This window comes from Mus pahari, chromosome 1 (genome assembly GCF_900095145.1).
Source record: "Mus pahari chromosome 1, PAHARI_EIJ_v1.1, whole genome shotgun sequence".
NCBI lineage: Eukaryota > Metazoa > Chordata > Mammalia > Rodentia > Muridae > Mus > Mus pahari.
The window spans coordinates 38043333-38066871 of record NC_034590.1 but is presented as its reverse complement, the minus strand read 5'-3'; the positions used below and the strand labels follow the sequence as shown (position 1 = coordinate 38066871).

Here is a 23539-nt window from a genome sequence, read left to right as displayed (position 1 = left end):
GGGTTTTGCTTGTTGCTGCTCATAGCACACAGTGGGTACTACCGTGCCTCTCAGGCTCTCTACTATAAACAAAGACTTTGGAGAGAGAGACATAAGGCTCACTAACTACCCGATCCCACTCCTCCACGACACATGGCTGGGCCAGAGAAGTAACTGGCTAAAGCAGATTCAGATGTATCCAGCTGCTAGGATGAGACAACTTCCTCAATTTGGCAGCAGTGCCTTTACCTATTTCTTTCTAACTGCAGGGCAGCACCATAGCAACAGACTCCAGAACTCAAAATGAAGACTGGAAATTAGAAAATTTCTTTACAGGTACTAAAAGTCTTTCATATCTCATGTTCATAAACATATTTTATAACCATAAGCCCCAAAGGTAATTGAGCCTCTAAACTCTTAAGATGACATGGCTCCCACTTCACAGGAGCCACTGGACACCACGCTGACTCCACATGGTGAGGAGTTCGGCCGTGGTAAGCATCCACTGCAAAGCTTCAGAACAGAGACCACTGATGTGCGTTTGCTTCAATACATGCATTATTGCCATTGTGTCTACTTATCACTTCCAAACCTAACAACAAATTGAGGAAATATCAAAATTACTGAAAGATGCTATTTCCAAGGACAAAAACCATCCAAAACATTGATCTGGCTTTCTAAATTAGATGAGAGCAGTCAAAAGCAAGTACAGCTCCTCTCCCTGCCTGCCACAGGTCTCAGACCCTCTCCCTCTGACTTCAAATTCAAGCCTGGTGGGTAATTTGCCCAACCCAGCAGCCAACGGGGCATTCTGAGAAGGTAACTGGAGAGTTATAGCTAAAATATGGGTGTCAGAACTCGCATGATTTGCCCTCTTCTCAAATGTCTCCATGAAAGGAAATAAAGAAGCATAAAAGTAATGAACACACAACATGAAGAGAACGGGTCAAGAGAAGTCGCTGCACCTGAGAGATGTCCCTACTTCCTGAGGAAATGAGATCAAGTGAAGGAGGATGGAGGCCAACAGCCAACTCCCTTAGCTAGAGTGCCACAACGATATGGCTGTGAGGCAGGGAACAGGGGCAGGACAGAAGAGCAGAGGATCTAGAACAGAAAGATCCCCAGGTTCTCTGTACAGAGTCAGGAACCACAGCGACAGGAAAAAGAAGAGAAGATGGAGACACCAGAATTTGCACGGACACATTCCAAGCTGTTCTGTCATCTACACAGGGGTGGTGGCACACTTTTGTTAAAAATGCACCAGGGAGTATCTACCAAGAGTTGTAACTAAGCCGGGCATGGTGGCGCATGCCTGTAATCCCAGCACTCAGGAGGCAGAGGCAGGCAGATTTCTGAGTTCGAGGCCAGCCTGGTCTACAAAGTAAGTTCCAGGACAACCAGGACTATACAGAGAAACCCTGTCTCAAAAAACCAAAAGAGTTGTAACCAAATTAGGATTGGCAGGTAACAGAAATAGATGTCAACACTAAAGATGATGATCATCACTTGCAATACTTATTTCTGAAGGTAAATGATTACAGGCTATTTTTCCTCTTGTCAGCAGTCACTTCTTGATTTTAAATCACATAACTCAAGTTTACTTTCCCGAAAAGTTAACCGAGGGCTGGAGAGATGGTGCAGCCATTGAAGGCTATGCTCACAATCAAAACTGTAAGAAAGAACTGAGTGCCTAAGGAGGAGTGAGGTGTGCATCTGACCCACAGTGCAGTGAGCCTCGCAACTGTAGTAGGACCCCACTCCTCAATTATCCCTGTCATCTAGCACAGACCCCACTCCTCATCCCTCAAAGAGACTCGGGGTGCGTGTGTGTGTGTGTGTGTGTGTGTGTGTGTGTGTGTGCGCGCGCGCGCGTGCGTGCTTTATCTATTTAAACCCCTGCATGCTAGAGGATCCCATTTTAGATAGTTGTGATCCAACACGTGATTGCTGGGAATTGAACTCAGGACCTCTGGAAGAGCAGCCAGTGCTCTTAACCACCGAATCATCTCTCCAGCCCCATGATCCACTGAAAAGTACTCCACAGGAAAAGACAGAAACAAACAATGCAGCAGACAAAGGAAAAACTACAACAACCTAAGTCCATCCTGAGACGTTTAACACAGAAAGGAAGAGCAAAGAAGAGGCCTTGAAATTAAACTTAAAATAGAAAAATGGGGAATAGTGTTCAAGATAGTGAAGAATCTCCCAAGGAACCTGGGATAACAATGCAATAATCATTCTAGAGAGAGAACGTGGAAATGGGTTCAGAATTCCAGGACCTGTACACTTGGCCAGGCCCTAGGTCCTTGGCATAAGGAATGCAAGTTAGAATGCTAAGGACAAAACAACTAAAGCCATCTCAAGAGGGATCTGGTTGGTGGTCAGTGTGAGCCTGATGACCAGAGTCTGACCTCTGGATCCCAAGTCAGGGCAGGAGAGGAGAGAATCAACCCCACAAAGCTGTCTTCTGACATCCACAAGAATGCTGCACCACACTGCCCCATCTCTTTCTCCACATCCTCACCACCTCTCTCTCTCTCTCTCTCTCTCTCTCTCTCTCTCTCTCTCTCACACATACACACTTTAAGAACTTTTTTTTAAAATCCAAAGTGGAAAGAGCATGCATGTTCAAACACTCAGAAGCTAGAATGATACTGGATGCAGATACTACTGCTAGTACAATGTTTTCCAAAGCAGGGAAAGAGAAAACCATCCTCAATGAACATTTACCTTCCTTCCCAGCTAATCTATCTATCAAGAAAGGATAAAGAAAAGATCTTCAGATAATGCAGGCTCACATTTATCTTGCACCTTTCTTTTCCTAGAATATTCTGAAGACTATGCCTCTCTATGAGAGGAGACAGTAACCCTTGATCCAAAATACACGGGCACAATCCAGCATTACCATGCATGAAGTCTCGGGTACTAGAAGGCTCTGATGTTTATTGACTTTGTCTCCAGGGACCGACCTGGGCCTGACATGTTTTAAGATGCTTAATATATATCTGACAGATTCATGATGGAGTATTAAACCTTTAAGCATAGCAAGATATTGAGAAGTTGTTGAATTATTTCAATGTTAAACTGTTGATAAAGGCTAATATGATACATTAAATATGGCAAATAGTACATACAGACAAAGTTAGAATCCTCTAACCATGATATATTTTCAAATCTAAGAGCATTAGCACTTTAAAAAACAAACAAAAAGCCACATGTCCTTCGAGACTGTCTTTAGTGTAGTACTTACAGTTCCTACCACAATCTGATTTTATTCTATTGGGACAATATCCGACCCGTGGGAAGGAGGGTGCAGACAGACACCCTCTTCGCAATGCACTCCCATGGGCGGCTGTTTCTTTCTGTCTGGCCAATTACTTCTTACAGGCTTATTTCTAAATTTCTAGAGGCAATCTTTTGCCATACTTTCTCAGTTTCTAGAGTCTAGATAGGATCTATCTAGTACCTAGTAATGATAGCAATATGGGAGGGACAGTATTCACTAGCAGGCTAAGGAATCATTAAAAAAGGCTGAGAATTGTAAAGTTGCTGTAGGGGCCTTAGAGTTTGACTGGAAGGAATCTTGTGTTATATCTATCTTTAAACCAAGTAAGTTCATTACAAGATAAAAATAAGTGGGGTTGAGGAGAAAGTGAACAACAACAACAAAGCCCACGCTCTGAGTGCCTCGAGGGCCCTGTGCTGTCCAACAGATCTCTTCTGTATATTTATTGCAACTGCAACCAAGCATGACTTTTACTCAAAGAAGCCACCCAGCTTATACACTGAAGGGAACACAAGACGCTCCTAGAATAGTCTTAACTTTTAGGAAATTCCATGATTTCTGAAAGGCTGATGGCTTTTGTTACAAAAACATTTTGAGAGGTTACGATGTAGGTAGAATGCTTGACTAAGACGCACAGAGCCTTGGGTTCAATCCTAGTACAGCACAAAACTGGACATGGTAGGAATACCTATGATACTGAGACTCAAAAGGTGAAGCAGGAGGATCAGAAGTTCAAGTTCATCCTTGATGTACATAGCAAGTCTAAGGCTAACCTGGACTACATGGGATCCTACTGGAAAAAGAGGTCTTTTTAAACCTGGCATGGTGATGTGTACCTGTAATCTCAGCACTCAGGAGACCCAGGCAATCTAGGCTATATAGGCAGGAATTATCTAAATATATACTTGCAAATATGTGTATACACACCAAATTTAGAGTTTAAGAGCATTTTATTATCACACAGTACATCAATCATTTATAATTTGAATGTTAAGAGGAACACTATAAAGTAAGGTGGTGGTGGCGCACGCCTTTAACCCCAGCACTTTGGAGGCAGAGGCAGGCGGATCTCTGTGATTTAGAGGTCAGCATGGTCTACAGAGCAAGTTCCAGAACAGCCAGGGTTGCACAGAAGAGCCCTATCTCCAAAAACCCAAAACCAGAAAAAAAAAAAAAATACTATAACAGAAAGTTAAAAGGTACTTAATAAACAAAACATTAGCTAATGAAAATCTTTTATTTAATAATTACAAGATTATTCCTTCTTTTAAAAAAAATCACAGAACCCTTTGTAAATGTTTAAAACATTTAAAAATGTATGGGTTGCGTTCCAGTGTTAAAACAGCCCTTATTCTTTGTCTCACAAAGTCCCTCTACCATCTTGGCTCCAGTAGAGGCATCTCCCTGCTCTAAGATATCTCAGGACCTGCACCACTCACTCGGTTGTAAACCAAAGCCGAGTAATTCCAAGGTCATGCTATTCCCAGGAACTTCCAGCACAGCTGGGAACAGCCATCAACTGCCCACATCTAATCTTCCCTAACAAATGCCTTCTAGAGTTTTCATTAGCAAGTGTCCCATGTCCTCTGCAACAAATGCCAACATGCTCACTCGAGCTCTTGTTCTTCCTGTGAGCTGTTTACATTACTGTGCCTCATTAAATACAGTACATTAGTACGCTATCGCTGCTCCAGATGGACACATTCTTGTCTGGATTAGAGTTCTGTTATGCAAAACTTTCTTATCCTTTTGTTCTAAAAAATGGTTTCAAAACAATATTAATTTAACAATATTAACTTAAATAGTCACTCCCACATTTTACATATTTAAATCAATATTCTTACATGGCAACATCCCCAGATAATTCACACCTCAAAGCAGAACTTTTGAAAGCAGGCATATGTTAATAACTAGGTGAGCTGTCCAGCACATACTGAGCTGTTCCAGGCTCTTGGGACATATGGTTGTCCTACACAAACCTCTTAGTTTTCCCCTAATTAGTTTAGTGTTGGTATTGCCAATTTTCACTCAATTAAATTCAAGGAGTATGTACTTTGCATTTTAAAGACTTCATTCATAAAACAAAAATCTTCATGAGAATTAAACTGGGCTTGTAATGGTAAAAATTGTGAACTATATTTCTGAGCCTCACTGGTTAGATTCCAATTCAGAAATCTGAATATTTAGTAGAGAAGCTTGGCCCATTTCAGAGTCACTGAGAATTGAACTTGGCAAAGTTAAACGAAAGCTGCTGGTAGGCTTTTAGTCCTTTGTGTAATGCAGCACACACAGCACTGGACTATAGAACAATCGGTTCTGTGAGTAGTGGTCCCTTGGTTTAAGGTCATCACATGATAAGGTTAAGATAACTCTGCAGTCAGAAAACTGCACAGAGCCCCATCTCAGTCACCCGAGCTCTCTAACATCATGTCTTTTATTAATTTTTGCTTTGGTTGGTGTAGACAATGTTGGGTTCGTCTGACTTGTATAATGTAGTGTTTGTTATACATTGCTCATATTCACCTCCCACCCCCAGTGCCCTGCTCTTGTTCTCATCCTAGAGTATACTACCCCCCTTCTGGTTTCATGCCAGATTTCATGTCAGAGGAAATGTGTGTTTGTCATTTTCTTCCCTACCCCATCATTATTATTAACTAAAGAAGCACTCATGGCCATGCAGTGTGGGATGAATTATACATAGAACTAATGAAAAGTTCTATCCAGATGTGGCATCAAGTGTTTACCCTCTTCTGGATGACACTGTGTAGAGTGAGAACCTCAAAGGCCCAGTTAAGAAAAAGGATAAGGTGGGGCCTGGATTGCTGAAAGGGAACCTAGGAAGGGCCTTAATAGATACCCAGTGCCAGGATCCAATCCTCACAGCTTCCTCAAAGCACTGGGTAGTAACTCTAGGCAATGTGAGTCAGGTAGCGACACAGCAAGCATCTCTGTGTGATTACATGACTCCAGGTCTAGCAGAGGGGTTCCCAAAACAAAGCAAAACAAAATCCAAAGGGAACACAAGTTACAGGGAGAAGTGTGGTAGGGAGATGGGGGTGGAAGTAGACACATGAACACACAGGAGGGTCAGGTCTCAAGGAAGGGAGAACTCTAGTTCTTTTGTGGAAAACTACCAAATTAGGAAGTATAGTGGGGATAGAGGGATGAGAAAGATGAAAGACAAAATCTACAGGTCAAATACTACAGATCATGGCTCTCTAGGATTTTTGTTTTTATTGTAAAATTCATTCTACATATTTTGTGCTCTTCTAGTTTATAGACTTTATCAAGTATTATATCCCAATTCAAAGCCAACCAATAATAATAATAATAAAAGATAAACTACACGCATGGCATTTGCATCTGAAGACCCTGAGTGAGGCCTCTGAGAGCAAAGTGTAGGGAACCAACAGTCACATCCAGTTATGAGCCTATGAACTAAAATAATTAGCACCAAGGCATTATATGTTGGTGATAACCAACAGTTCTCTAATTAGATTTCAGGAACACTTAACAAGTGGGAAATTGTGGTTGGTACTGGAATCCTAATTAAGTGCTTAGGGCTAGTGAAGCCATGGATCTTAGAAGAAAACCTATAGCTACTATTTTACTAAACCAGAATAATCCATAACTACATTCTAAATATTTGTCCTTATATGCACAAATAAGTGCAGTCCTCACTCCTCATTAAGGAAATCCCTCTTTACAACAGATGGAAACCATCACAGAAAAACAAAGCCAATCCAAATGCAGAGCACAAAGACAGCGGGCTGTCAGCCCAACTGACGTACCTACAACGTAAGTCTTGTACTCATGTCTCAGTCGTATCAAAAGGAGACATGGAAATAGTCTAAGAGTCAGAGGAACAGGAAACTTACAGTGAGGCTGCATTTCCTAGAAATGTCAGAAGTTACACCCTTGCAATCTCATCATCGTGGCTGCATAAATAAGACCTAAATAAGAACAGCACCAACAGACATGATGATATGCCAGGGGAAATCACATGAGGCTTCAACCCTACATAAGAAATACAAACAACTAAACAATGTAGAAAGGGAGAAAGAGTCTTCCCCAGAGAAAAGCCTCCAAACTGGTTATCCAATACCAGACGGTCAACCCTGAAATCACACATGTACAAGTAACTTTATATAGACTAAATAGGTTGCATTTATGTACTTAGGTATGTAAGAGAGTATGTGTGGGAAGGGGTGGATGGAGGAAAGGGAAAGAAGAAATGGCATAATTATATTTTAATTTTAAAATATATGAATGTGTGTGTGTGTGTGTGTGTGTGTGTGTGTGTGTACTAAGAAACAAAAATGCAGGCAACCAGCAAAGGCAAAAGGGCAACACACAGAAGGAAAGAGAAACCCAACAAAGGCTGCTGGAACTGGCACTAACAATGAAAGCAGACACTCCTCACAAAAAGCGACTCAAAATGGTCACAGACCTAAAAGGAAAGCACACTGGAGAAAATCTAGGTACCTTAACAATGACCACCTGGATAGAATTTCAAAGTCACCACTCTTAAAAGAGAAAGAATCGATAAACTAGGTTTTATGAAAGCCAGAAACTTCTATCATAAAAAGATAGTATCAGAACCTGGTGATCTCTGTGGGCCAGCCTGGTCTACACAGTGAACTCCAGGTCAGCCAGGGCTACACAGAGAAATATCTGAAGACTTACCAGGTGAGTTACTGTCCAAGTCAAAACCCTCGGAGATCCTAATGCTGGCCAAGAAAACCAACTCAAAAGTGGTCAAGACAATATACGACGGGGGATACAGATGTTGAAAAAGACACCTGTGCCACGAGGAAAGCGCAAATCAAGACAGTGAGATGGCCAAGTACGGTGGGCACACGCCTGTCATCTTGAGTGTGTGTGCTAGACAGAAGGTAAGCCCAGTCACCCAGCACAGCCTGTCCTTCCTTTGGCTTCACAGTGTGCAACCTGTTGGAAATGACAGTTGGCTCTGTAACCATTCAGAGGTTTCTTTTGTCTTGTTTTTAAAAGGTCATTACCATTTCCTTACCATAACTGAAGTTAAACAACTGAAATTCTATAAAGGTAACGGAACAGGTAACATTTCTTGGGAGCTATATCCAGCACGTGCCACCATGTACTAATGACATCCTGTGAGGCCTGTACTTATTGTCCATGCTTTACATGAAGGATGTGATGTATCTATACTGGGTTCAGCACCTTGAACACACCCACAGTCACTGCCTGGCTTAGTCAGGGCTGACCCTTGAAATCAGAAGAATGCACTTAACCAGGTCTCCAGACCTGGATCTACTCAGAGAGCAGGAGGTGATGGCCTGCTTTCCAAAAGCTCATATAATAACTAGTAACATTTCAATGGTGACTAGAGCTTTGTAGAACTACAAAGGAATGAACAGCAGCAGAGATGCATGTAGTTTCCCCCTGTGAGTCAGAGACGGCCTCTCCAGCAAGCTGGACTCTGAGCAGAGATCCCAGGCAGTAAGAGGGAAGGGAGTGAAAGAAGGGGCACTCATACCCCCATCTCTGCAGAACAGCACTTCCAGGAACAAAGGGTAGCCAGGGCTAGCCCCAGGTCAAGCTGACCACATACCCAGAAACAAGCAACCACACAAAAGCACCATGACACTCTCCTTGTTGGAATCACTGTGAGACTCCAGACCAGACACATACAGATTTTAACAGCATCAGCAGTAACATTTCAGTGAGGAATGCGACTTAAAATGTTTGAACAAAACTTTATGAGCTTCAAGAATCTCTAAGTTTGGGTTAGGGTTTAGGAAGGGTTGAAAAGCAACCTATGCGATGTGGATGATGAACATTCCTGGCAGCAAACAGCCAGTCGTCCATGCTGGGTGACAGGTACATTTCCTAAGAAAACACATCCTCTGGGCTGTGGAGCCCACTCTGCAATCACTTCTGCTCTGTGTGTGGGCATGCCAGAGTCCCAGCGATGGAGGACCCCTGGAAGAAAGGACAATCGTGACAAGTACAATTCCTGTTGCGTACCCTTCTTCACATGCATCTGCAGTCAGATGCCCACCTGGGCCTGAACCAGGGACTGCCCTGCATTTTGTCCAAATGAGATTAACTCAAAACCAGGGAGCTACTTGCCTTCTGTGTGGTAAGGAAGATTTTCATGGGGAAGTCATTACTAAAAGTATTATTCTTAAGCTTCAAATGAGAAATAAAGCAAATGAGTAACTTGTGTTTTATTAACAACCCATGGACTGTGCCTAGCGCTGCTAAGCAAAAGGAAGAAACCACAAAGTTCATTTACAGTGAGACCATTTCCCCTCAATGAATTACATATGTTGACTGTTTATCTTACTCATTTGTACACACACATTTTAAGTGGGTACTTCACCTGAGAAACAATACCGAAACATTTAGGTTTTTAACTCTATTTCATTATCCAAATTGAGTTCTACCTTCCAGATTAAGTACATGGCCAAAACAACTATCTAGCTACCCATTTATGGCCATATATCCCTGCTTACATTTGGTACTGTGTACTGAGATGGAGCTTCACCAAGCACTGTGAAGCCTAACGCCCCAGTCTCCAGCCCCTCACCTCAGTGGAAGGCAGCACTGGCATCCTGACTACCTCGAGGCCCTGCACATCCCACTTTCTAACCCTGCCTCTATCTCTGCATTCAATGAGACCACAAGTCACCACTTTGTGTGCATGTGTGAGTGTGGTGGGAAGAGGAACTTTGAGAGAATAAGGGCTGGGAGGATAAAAGAGCATCTTAAAAGTCACCATTTTATTGCAATACACTTCTGGGCTCTGAACAGATTTTATAAGGGTATCTTATAAACTGTCTTCTAAATTGTCTTCAAAAAAACCAAAATGGGACTCCATAAGTGAAAGGTGGGTTAAAAAGTTTGTGTGTGTGTGTGTGTGTGTGTGTGTGATTACCTGCATATGTTTGTATCCCACATGTATGCCTGGTATCAATGGCAGAAGACAGTACTAAATTTAAATGCAGAGCCACATCTCCAGCCCTGGAAATTGGCCTTATAAGCAGCAATTCTGAGTCTACAGCTATAAAGCATATGATTCTTAGCATGCACGTGTAGAAAGTTACATCACATATGATTCTTAGCATGCATGTATAGAAACGTACACCACATATGACTCTTAGCATGCACATGTAGAAAGTGACATCACTTACAGTACTATTTAAACCCTTTAAGATCATTTCAGAGCTAGTGAGATGGCTCAGTGGGTAAAGGTGCTTGCTATGAGTCTGAACCCCAGAACTCACAAGATGCAAGAGAGAACTGACTCCTGCAAACTGTCTTCGGACCTTCACATATGTGCTATGACTTGCACAAAAAGGCAAGTATTAATACACATAGAGTAAAAATAAATAAATCTTTAAAATGTTTAATAAAAGCACCTACCGATATTAAAACAGAAACCTATCGTAGTGTTTAGTTATGACATTCTACTTCTGACCACCTTAACTTCCCTAAACAAACAATAACTAACCTTGAGGGCAGTGTTGGCTAAATAAATAGATACACTAAAACTATTGAGTTATAAGAGCAGTGAAAAGGTCACAAAAGAGAGATAGCCTAAAGATTATTGGCAAAGAAGTAAGTTATGCATCAGCCAAAGACCAGAATAATTTCTCTCATGGAAACGGTGAGAGGCAGGGTAACAGCACAGAGAACTGATGCCATTTTCATGGCATCTTGACTTCATTACTCAGTATCAATTATGTATAACTATAAAAAGTAGAGCTGAGAGCCGTGGCTCACACCTGTAATCACAACAGTTAGCATGCTTAAGCACATTAATGCCATTTGCTCGAAGCTAGCTTGGGCTACACATTGAATTCCAGGCCAGTCTGAGCTATAGAGACCTTGCTTCAAAAAAAAAAAAAAGACAGACAGACAGACATGAATAATAAAAAGTAGATGCAGATAAAAAGTAAGCATCTACTATTTTAAAAATGGGTTACTCGTGAACCCTGTGAGAATGACTTACATTTGAAGGCGGCGTAGTGGTTTGAATATGCTTGGCCCATGGGAAGTGGCACTATTAGAAGGTGTGACCTTATTGGAGGAGGTGCAGCCTTGTTAGAGGAAGCCTGTCACTGTGGAGGGGTTTGGAGGTACCCTAGCCTCAAGCTCTGCCCAGGGTGGAAGAGTCTCCTCCTGGCTGCCTTCAGATAAAAGCATAAAATTCTTGGCTCCTCCAAGTCTGCCTGCATGATGTCATATCGTCACTATGACGATAATGTACTGCCTCTGAAACTGTAAGCCAGCTCCAATTAAGAGTTGCCTTTATAAGATTGCCTGGTCATGGTGTCTGTTCCCAGCAGTAAACCCTAACTAAGACAGAAGGAAATGTCACATCTCTCTGAGCCTTCTCACACTCATCTCCTCATGTCCCAGTGATGGTCAGGTATCAAACCGTGGTATGCTCATATAAAACGGGATAGATATAATAAGGCCTGGAGAAAGAAACACAATAAGCATATGGAGAGAAATAGTCAAAGTTACAGCAGAAATTAATGAAATGAAAAAAATTAAATAAAAAAAAAAAATCAAGGAAACAGAGCTGGTCTTTGAAAAGATACACAGGATCAGTGAACTGGTGTCCAAGCCAAGAGAGGGAAGGTCCACAGTGACCAAATCAGAGGTAGAAAGGGGGCCTAATGAAGGGTACTGAAGAAACTCAGGAAAGCGTTAGGATGCATCTTTAAAAACATATATTCCATCAAGCTGGAAAAACATTTTTCAAAAAAGGAAGAATTTATAGACCTTAGAATAAAGCATACCTAGGATGTTAGACCTCTTCAATGAAAAACATAAAACACTAAAGAAAGAAACTAAAGAAGACACTAGAAGATGGAAAGGCCTCCCATACTTCATGGACTGAAAAAAAATACATTTTAAAAAGATTTTCTAAAAATTGTATGTCTGTGTGCAGCACATGAGGGTGGGTACCCATGGGGGTAAGTAATAGTTAACCATGTTTACTAATAGAAACCAGAAAAACCTTGAGAGGCAAAAAACAAATATTAACTCCAGAAATACCAGAACTAACCAGAATTATTACTTAGAAATAACCACTATTACTACTTTAAGATTTAATTAATGACAAAATAAGTAATCAAAACCATACCACCAAGTGAGTAACAGTATTCTACACCAAGAGTCACACCAAGGAGCTGTGTGACAGTCAGCCAGAGCAAGCAGGAGAGTCGTGCTCCAAGCCTGAATGGACGCCCTAGCTTCTCCTCACACGTCCTCATCACGCACACTGCGTGTTTGCAACCTTAGCAGCTAACAGTGAACCATCTCTGATTTACCTAAGTGTGTACCTATATAAATACTCCTAATTTTTATGTTGATTCTTCCCAAAGAAGCTGGCAAGTTCTAACTGCAGAACCCATTTAAATGTCTTCTTTCTTTTGAGATCAGGGTGGTGTGGTTAATAATAAAGCACTTCCAACCCTTCCAAATACAGGCTTCACCACAAATGCATTCCCAAACTCTGTTACAAGGGAAAGCTGAAACCGCGATACAGAAATTTAAAGGGAGACGCCCTGTAAGGAATATTCCCATCTGGACTGATGTACTAGCTTATATTCTGAGAGCATTCCCAAGTTGTCACATCTGTTATTACAGTCACAACGACTTTACAGAATAGAACAATTTACGTCAAATATATAAGGATAACCCCAAATTACATCGTTTATAGAACATCAAATTATAAATTTATGTTAAGTTGTAACATACAAAAACCAAAACTATACACAGAATATATTGATGACTAGCTTCTAACAGCCAACCTGCTGGAATGGAGATGCTAGATCTGTTCCAAAATTAAGACCTTTTAAACCTGAAAACCAATTAACTTTAACTGTTTAACTGTGCTAAGCACCTGACCTTGGTACACTGCCATAAATGTGACACCCAAGCAATCTGCCTTTGCAACCTAGGGAACAAAACTCCCATCTCCAAGAGTGCACAGGCTGCTTAAAATACTTACAGACTGTGGCCTCATGGTCTGCCTTCCAAGCCAGACTCCATGTTCCCTTAGGTGTGACCACATGCCCAACTTTTCCCCCAGTCGAGTGTGAGTAGAAAGGGCACATCTCCTACCTCTGAACCCCGAGGCCCTGTTCCTCTCCTGGGTCAGGGACTCAGCACAGCAACCATGGCATCCATCTCTAACAAGGGACTGTCTCAGGAGAGAGCCAAGAACCCAGACCACACCCCCACATCCTGGGAAACAGCCTTTCAACCTGGAATCCCTGGAGGACTCAGCTTGCATTCAATATAGAAATTGCCCTATTTCTTCTGCATTTCTTGGATGTCAGTTATGGTGGTTTACCCCTTCCTTTGTGATGCCATACTACCAATTTATTTCTTAAGCAACACTTCAGAATAGCATCTCATAAAAATGCACAAATAAAGTTATATCACATGTTTCTGTAACTGTAAGTCAGCCCCAGGTATCCTATTATTTTCATTGTTTCCATTTTGGAAAGGTGGTGGAGCTCTGGGGAACCAAGAACCCAATAAGGAGACCGGTGGTGGGTAACTGTAGGTTCAGTTTCAACATCAAGTGCACATGGAACAGTTGGCAAATGCCCACAGCCCGAGTCCCACTAACCGAGTTCCCGTGGAGCTTATGGTACACAGACACTGAGGTATTTACCATTTGGCCCTTCAGAGACAGAGTCTACTGACCCTTTATCTAGAGCTTTTGGGACATGCTGCCTTTGCCAAAGGACAGGAGGGCCTAAATGTGGTGTCCTCCCTAAGCACTTTGCCCTCTCTTCCACAGCTGAGCTTCTCCTTGGCTTCTGTATTCCAAGCCACCATGCTAAACCAGTTCTGCCTCACTGACACCGAGATACCTCATTTCATCTGGGATATTATACTTCTGCCTTCCAGTCCTACCTTGCTAATTCTAACACAACACCTTCAGGGGAAAATGTAATCTCCTGTAAGAAAAGTTCCAGTAACCACTGAACTAACTAACAGCTATGATAACAAACATTGTATTATGTTACAACTGAAAAACAAGAAGTTGTTGGGCATGGTGGGGCACACCTATACATAGCTCCATCACTTAGGATTCTGAGGCAGGAGGACTACTGAGTTTTGAGCCCAGCTTCAGCCACAAACTAAACAAATAAACAGGAAACTATAAAATTAAAAACAGTGCACCATGCACTTTCTGCATGGACTTGACTTTGTGGTATACATTCATTCTATTTTGATTTTGTGAATAAAAGGCACTTTCAGAAAGTAAAAATGGGCATAGTCCTAAAAACAGAACCCTCAAAGACCTTGAAGAGCCAGGTATGTTCACTACATCCCTGCTTCCAGCCAGTATTACAGCTGCATCAGCAACTGTATGGGCCACACAGCTGATAAGTACCATTCTGATTAAGATATAAGAAAGGCACTTTCTCATACAGCTCACTTCACACAGTACTTGGTCTGACCCAGTACATGCACGAGTGAGCCATACCTCATGGCATATCAGAAGCATTTTAATTCTAAGCTCTCATGATACTCGGGCACTAATGATCATCTAGAAAGAGAAAAGGTAGTTATTACATGAATTCATTTCATGAACCAGAATTATTTTTATTTTATTTTTATAACTATCAGGATAAAGGAAGAAGTCTTTACACAATGGTGTTGGCTATAAACAAGGTTACTAGGGTTCACACTCTTAATACTACACACTCTTATCACTGTTCTTAACAACAGGTACATTGAATGAGAAGCTAAAGTCAGCTCTGCTTCTTGAAGTCTGTGTTTCTGTCCAAGTATCCTACCAGAATAGTCTCAGTTTGGGTTAAATAAAAAATATCTTCTGTGATTACAGTTTGGGGGGGCAAAACAGAGTATGAACAAGACTGTGGATTTGGGGAAGTCTATTCTGGTACAGTGGAATCTGATAAGGATAGCAGACTGCCCTATGCCCCACCTTCCCCCTAGATCAGTGAGTGGCAATCATTTGGTCTTTCCTACAAAGACCTTCTGCAGCCCACAAACAGGCTCTGGGTGCTGACCCCCTCACTTCTCACCTCTCTGATGCAGAGACTTCTTTGTCCTCTCTGCCCAAGCCTTGGCCTCATCTGAAACTGCTTGTGTATTCTTTGATACAGAGGCCTAGAAAAATTTAATCCATCCAAGCCATGTCAATTCCTGGCAAATACTCAATTCTATAAAGAAAATAACGAAAGAGGAAGGGTAGTGAGGTATGGGGCAGGATGCTGAGCATATATGCTTGCTCGAACACATCCTTATGTGATCCTAGCAAATAAAAAAGAAGTAATGAGGCTGGTATGAGACGAGTCACCTGTTCCTCTGTGGCTCCCCAGCCCCGTAGACATGAAGGTGCTCTGGCAAGAAGAGTCATCTCAACCCCATGGATTAAGGTGATGTTTGAGAGCAGAATAAGAGGGTAATAAACTGTGCATGGTGGTGCTCATTTGTAGACACAGGTAGTTAGCTATCTAAGGCAAGAAGATCAGGTGAGCCTGGGAGTTCAGGGCCAGCCTAGACAGCATAGCAAACCCTTGCGCTCTGTTCCCCAAGAGGGTAACAAGAACAGGCAGAAGGCTGCTGGGTAGCTCTAGCGTATATCCTCAGTGTTCTTGGTGGTCAATCTGATCCACATGGATAGACATAAGAGGCTCCTTTTCCAGCAGGCCACTGAGGAGGTGGAGCGGAGCAGGCAGAAGAGCTAAGTCTTAGCATAGGCTGTAGCTATGAGTCATCTGATGCAGAGATGCCAGGATGCTAACAGAACTGTGAGGAAGAAATGCAGACAGGTGCTCCCTGGAAGCTCTGGGAGCACTGGGTGATAGGAGCTTCCTCCAGTCCTGCTGTAACTTTAGCCTATGTAACCATAAAGAAGCCAGGTGAATGAGACACACACACACACACACACACACACACACACACACACCACAACACACATACACACACACACACACACACACACACACACACACACACACACACAAAGTGACTATGTCACCAAACACCTTTCCTGAACTGTGCCCAAGCAGTTTGGGAAGTTGCTTCTATGTCCTCTTACAAGTAGACTTTGGAGCAACATCAGGGAAGGATTCTATATATATTCCATGAGCTTGGGCAACCCCAGAGGGTGCCAATGACATGCTTCCACTGCCCGGCATGCCAGGGAGGGAGAAAGTAGCAAAGTGTGTAAGGTAAAGGGTGTGAGGCTGTCCTGGGCAGTGACGGGGATCAAAGGACCACTGGTGTAAGGTAAAGGGTGTGAGGCTGTTCTGGGCAGTGACGGGGATCCAAGGACCACCGGCAGCACACATTAGTGTGGAAGGGATACAGGACTCCAGTTTAGGGACTTTTAATTTTTAAGAGGTAGATCTAAAACTACTAGTTTGTAGATACTTTTTTGCTTTGTTTTTTTTGTTTTGTTTTGTTTTTGTTTTTGTTTTTTCGAGACAGGGTTTCTCTGTGTAGCCCTGGCTGTCCTGGAACTCACTCTGTAGACCAGGCTGGCCTCGAACTCAGAAATCCGCCTGCCTCTGCCTCCCAAGTGCTGGGATTAAAGGCGTGGGCCACCACTGCCTGGTTGTAGATACTTTTAATAAAGCAAGACCTTAGCTAAAAAGTCACATAAAAATGTCTGCAAGTACAGTGAGTTGCCACTGCTGAGTCTTGTGAACTGAATTGCTGAGATCCTGACGATACATACTGAATTTGATCCAAAGAATTATTTCTGAACAGGTCCACATCCCTCTGTATCCTAATAACCTTTCTTGTCCACTACCTCTGGTGGGTGGGGGGCTAGAAGGGGGGTTAAAGCATTTAAGAACACTTATTTAAAAAGTAAGTTGGAAAAAAATCAAAGCCCACACTGGCTAACCCAGGCTGGCCTGGAATTTGTGCTGTTTTTGTCTGAGACCCCCTAAGTGTGAGAATTCTAGGTAAGCATAAATTACCACACCCTGTTTCACCTTTAATTTCTAATGTAAAGGTCAGACAGCAAATACAAGGTCAAAAACTAGGACATTTATGAGATAGACCAACAAAACACTTTATGGAATTCTGGATTCTAATCCTAAAAAAAAAAAAATCACGAAGTTTGCTTGTTTGCTATGTGAGATGCTATTGGGATAACTGATAAAATATGAATACTGTCTGTGGATGAGATAATAGAGCAATGTTAATGTCCCAATTTTGTTACTGAACTATGTTTATATCACTGAGGTATTTAAGGGCAAACCCAAGCATTGTATCTGAAATTGACAGGAAGTGCACAAATAAAATGAAAGGCATAAAGAAGAAGCAAAGCTAATGTGCTAAGAGTCCGCCTTTGGGGTACTTAGGTGAAGGGTGGAGAGGGGTCATTTTCTGTTAAACTTAAGAGGCTGAAAATTGGGCTGGTGAGATGGCTCAGTGTGTAAGAGCACCCGACTGCTCTTCCAAAGGTCCGGAGTTCAAATCCCAGCAACCACGTGGTGGCTCATAACCATCCGTAACAAGATCTGACGCCCTCTTCTGGAGTGTCTGAAGACAGCTACAGTGTACTCACATATAATAAGTAAATAAATAAATCTTTAAAAAAAAAAAAAAGAGGCTGAAAATTTAAGACATTTACAAAGAAAAGAGTGGTTCAAAGTGACCATCTGGGGAGTTAGAGTCATGGCTTGGGGGTCAGGAGCCCTTACTGCTCTTACACAAGGCCCAGGACCCATATCAGGCAGTTCACAGGCCTGTAACTCCAGGCTCACATGTGTATGTGGTGCATATAAGCTCACTCACTCAGACAGACACAGAGACACAGACACACACTCACAAGGTACAAATACTACCATTTGGAAACATCACTGCAATTAGCTTTATGCAGTCTTACCTCCTTTTGTCAGCCAGCAAATAATGACCAGACTTCTTAAAGGTTCTTAAACTATGTGAAGAGATTTCCAGACAGAGAAAGCAGTAAAATTTTGGTCTATAATCAGTTTTACTACACTTACAGTTTTGACATTTTGCCTTTTGAATCTGTTTTCTTCCTTCTCCTATTCTTTTAAAGGTGGCATCAACGTGGTAATATTTCAGTATGTGCTTTGAGGTTTCCTGAACAAAAACTGTTACTATTTTTGTCCCTAATTCATCCTCTTGCTTGCTGTTCTGTGGGTATGACATCAATTTATTATAACCAGTAATTTACCATGCCTTCTAGTCACCAAATTACCACCACATGCACTGGTGATCCAGAGGAAAAACTTAGTGTATGCAAGTAGAGCCAGTTCAGCCATTGGTGGTATAAGGAAACGCCTGATCTTCATGTATTTCTCCTTCAATACAAACATAGCTATTATCAATCTGCAAAGATTGTGCAGAGCTTCCAGACGCAGCAGGGAAAACGCAGGTCCACCAGGTTTTTAAAGCTCCTTTTGAAAGATTCAGTACTCAGACCCAGAGGGTGCTGAGATCAAACAGAACAGCCTAGGGTTTCTATGCACACTCTTAGCAGCTTAGGGTTTAATACAAACACACACTTACTTGGCTCTGAGTACGACTTCCATTTTGAAGATGGTTGATCCATCTCCTGTGTTCCTCTTAAGGTATCATTTTCTATTTTATACCAATAGCTAGTAACATATTCCTCCCTTCATATAATGTTTGTACTGATAATTAAGGTTTTATTTCAAACCCATGCCTAATTCATATCCATTCTCTTCCCCTGGTACAGGATGAGCTGAGAGGGCTGGTCCCTGTTCCACCATGTCAAACTAGACAGGCAAGGAAAAACTGAACAGTTTTCAAATTGGTGGGGCTAATTCCCAGACTCTTGTTTCTCAAAAGTCACTTGATCCACTCAAACAAGGACCTGAGCCAATGAAACCAGGTGGTGGATGCCTGAGACATTCCTAACTACCAGAGCCAAGTCCTCATTCCTTGATTCAGCAACAAGGATGCTAATGACCAACCCTGCTCACGGACATGGCCACTACTGAGCCTGTTTCCTGTGAAGATGTTTTGTAAAGAAGCAAACAGAAAACCATGGGGCTAGAACCCAAGCAGGAGCAGGTCCCATATGAATGAAATGGCTACAGCAAGAAAACAGATGTCATCAGCTGTGAGAAAGCATGCTATTGCCTGGGTTTCATCCCACACAAAACTACTACTTACAGCAGAGAGCAATGAGTAACTAACTATTCATGGTTTGGGGGCACAGCCTAAAGCAGTGTTCCAGTAAGGACACAAGTCTTGTCTTCCCAAACTTACTCCTATAAATACACATAAGTATGTGTGTGGTGCTCACGAGTATGTGTAAATGAGTGGTGCTCACTGTAAACATGTCCTTCCCACACCCAAACTTCAGGTAGGATTTATAGCTTGAGCATGTCCATTTACTCATGCCATTGGACAGACCTGGTTCAAAATCAAAATTTAACTTGAGAGAAATCAAACCACACCAAGCAGAAAACAACATGGGAATTGGAAAGCTCCTGAGAAGATATCTGAAAAAAATCTGCATATTTCTCAAAGATTCTATTCCCGACAATTTTTTTTATATTACTACATTTACCATCAAAAAGAAAAAGAAAACTATTCATCAAAAAGAAAAAGAAAACTATTCAGTGCTTAACATAGGACTACAAGGCTTTTCCTCCATAGCTAATTTGTGGATATAAAGTCTAGCTAAAAAAGGAGTTGTACCACATGCGCCTACACTCCCAGGGCAGAAGTAGTTATCTCTGAATGTTCTGCCACTTGGCCAACTCAAGCTCATCTTAATGACTGGTTGGGATTGCCAGAAGACAGCATACGAGTCTGGTTGCCAACAATACTGGCACTTTTATACAGTATTTTATTTCAGTGTTAGAGGAGCATCTTCTTAAAGCTCAAACACCTTTACCATACTCTCTGTACATGTAAGTTTATCAAACATTAGGTGCTGTGGGGTTGGAGAGATGGCTCTGCAGTTTAGAATACTTACTGCTCTTGCAGAGAATCCGAGTTCAGTTCCTAGCACCCATATCCGGCAGCTCACAACCACCTGTAACTTCCTATCTAGAAGGTCCAATACTCTCTTCTTGCATCTATGGGCGCCTGCACAGATTCTCCAACACACATAATTTTTAAAATAAATATTTTTTAAAAATAATTGCCAAATATATTAATCATAAAGAGTATAAAAATCTATTTTTTTAAAAAAAAAAAAGACAAATGTCTGGCATAAGCACTAACTTTAAAAAAAATCCTCAAAAAATTACTATTAATATAGAAATTATATTGTTTTGCTTTGTTTTTTGAAATTTATACTCTTAAACTGAAGGCTACATTAACACATGAAACAGGTATTTTCTAGGGCCAAGTAGCTAAAATTAAAAACCCGTTTTAAGGGGTCAGTGGTAGAGTGCGTCTTGGTATGGGTGAGGCGCTGGCTTGCTTCATCTCTAGCACCAGACAGACAGCTAATTCTAAGATGTATTCAGGCTTCTTTCAAGACCTACCTGAGCCTTAGTCCTGAAGTAAAGAACCCCAAGCTAGGGTGCAAGGTTGGAGAAGACATGCTCAAGAACCCAGCAGGGGTCTCAGATGCCAGTGAAAGGCTTCTGGTACTGGGACTGGCCATGGAATGAGCTATCAGAGCCACCAGCACAGAAGTGAGGGCCCAGGGAGCATGGTGGTAATGTGGAGGCAACAGGAGACTGTTCTCACACAGGATGCAGTAAGTAAATACATCCTAGAATAACAGGTCCTCAACTGGCAAGGAAAGGAGTTCCAGATATGGAAAGAGATCATTAGATCCCTTAAGGGTTGAAATGAGTTTGGGGTAACAGCATAAACTGACAGACAGACAGACAGACAGACAGACAGACATAGATCTACTCAAAAGTGTTAAAGAACTCGGTTTTCTCTAGTTCAGTCCACAAAACATAATGGCAAACAGTAATACCTCAAAACAATGAATATACCTAGAGCCTACAACTTAGTTTTTGTATGTTTTCTGTTGTACACGGAACAAGGGTCTCAGTTGTAAGGACTAAGGAACAAGAAATAATTTTGGAACAGCTTATTACAGAAGAAAGCAAGAAGCTGATAAAAGCCATCTTAAAGACAGAGCCAGTCAGGAAGCACTACAAACCTGGCAGGATTTCAATAGGAAGACAGAGCAAAAGGAAGAATGCATAACCTATTAAGCAAACAGGAACCTAAGAATCTACAGGTACAAACCCAGGAGAACAGATGGGAATAGAAACACCTTTACTTACAACTAATACCAGCAGAAGGGATGGCTGGGTTCCAGGGCCACTTAGCCAGGACCACAGTTTTGCCCAGCACTGATGAGTGTAAGGCCTGAAGTAGACAGGATACTTAAAGAGACTGAGGAGCTGGCCATAAAGACGCTCACTGGTTTATGTTAACTTTATTTAAGCAGAGTTACTCTGCAATGGAGACTGTGGCCAGAACCACACACAGAGCTCAAGGCAGTGACACTTCTACAGCTCTTCCACCCGCGTGACAGTATGGACCTACTCACAAGAAATAAGCCCACCCTGTGTGACAGTGTGGGCCTACTCACAGGGAATAAGCCCACCCTGCGTGACAATATGGACCTACTCACAGGAAACAAACCCACCCTGCGTGACAGTATGGACCTACTTATAGAAAATAAGCCCACCCTGCATAACAGTGTGGACCTACTCACAAGAAATAAGCACAAACTGACTAACTCTCTACTCTGTGACTTCTAAGAGTGTCAGTCCTAAAAATCAGTCTGAGAACCTATTTCAGATGGGACATGACAGACAGAGCATTTAAAATTTCATTCATTTTTAAGAAAATGAAGACTTACAGATTTTAAAAGTAGTTTTTAAAAAAAGTACCTACATGTGAGCCATGAGGTCTTTTCTATTTTAAAGAAAAAGGGTTAAATATTGATGTTTATGAGACTGGGAATTATACAAATTTAGTGTTTCATAGGGAAAAATTACTAAACCAAACCAACCAATACAAGGTGAGTTGCTTCAAGAGTGGTAAGGGAATGTGTACTTCCTGTGTTGAGTTTCCAGGGTAGGTCACAGCCATGTCTGAGACTGCTTCAATGATCCAGTGCTACACACACAGTAGTACTCACTAGTTAATGTGTGCGGTGTGGGGGCTAAAGGGTGCAATAGCATCAACATTACAAACCAGTGTGTGTGCACAGACACATACATACACATATACAGAGAGAGAGAGAGCAGTAACTCTCAAGAATAACACCAGTTTAACCTTGGTATAAGATCTGACTACTATTTAAACTAGTTTGAGGTCAGCCAGTACATTTTATCGGTGAGGATTTTTTGTTTTGTTTTGTTTTGTTTTTGTTTTGTTTTTCGAGACAGGGTTTCTCTGCATAGCCCTGGCTGTCCTGGAACTCACTCTGTAGACCAGGCTGGCCTCGAACTCAGAAATCCGCCTGCCTCTGCCTCCCAAGTGCTGGGATTAAAGGCGTGCGCCACCACGCCCAGCCAAGGATTTTTTTCTATTACTTGGACCCAGGAAGTAAGTGAGGCATTACAGTCCTCATTATCTCAGGATTTTACATACAAAGTAAACCTGCAACAGGAAACAGTAACTAAGGGTTCCACTTCACCGAGGACCAACCTCTTAAGACTGCACCCATCCATGATTACAAGGCAAGGCCTGGGCCAAGTAGTGGGAGTGGGTGGGTAGGGGAACAGAGGTGGGGGGAGGGGTATGGGAAACTTTCGGGATAGCATTTGAAATGTAAATAAAGAAAATAATAATAATAATAATAAAAAAAAAAGAAAAAGAAAAAAGAAACCCTGCCCTAATGTTAAGTAACAGAGACAACCTGAAGATGTGGCGGTGTCAGGGTGGATAGGAGTAGGACTGCTTTCCACCTCAGGTCCCACTTCCTTCAGTTTTAGATTCTCTAATTCACCAAAACTATAGCCATGTTGTGATACAGAAACACAGACCAGCGTGCTGAGGGTGAGAGCTGGAGCTCTACTGTAGACAAGACGCTCACTAGAGTGGAGCCCACTGCAGAGAAGACACTCACTAGAGTGGAGCCCACTGCAGAGAAGACACTCACTAGAGTGGAGCCCACTGCAGAGAAGACGCTCACTAGAGTGGAGCCCACTGTAGACAAGACGCTCACTAGAGTGGAGCCCACTGTAGAGAAGACCCTCACTAGAGTGGAGCCCACTGCAGAGAAGACACTCACTAGAGTGAAGCCCACTGCAGAGAAGACCCTCACTAGAGTGGAGCCCA

General features: G+C 42.1%; 1 protein-coding gene across 1 annotated transcript in view; it reads right to left on the bottom strand.

Moving 5' to 3' along the window:
* Positions 1 to 23539, bottom strand: part of Chsy1 (chondroitin sulfate synthase 1) — a 64535-nt gene that overhangs the window by 2697 nt on the left and 38299 nt on the right. The window lies entirely within an intron of this gene.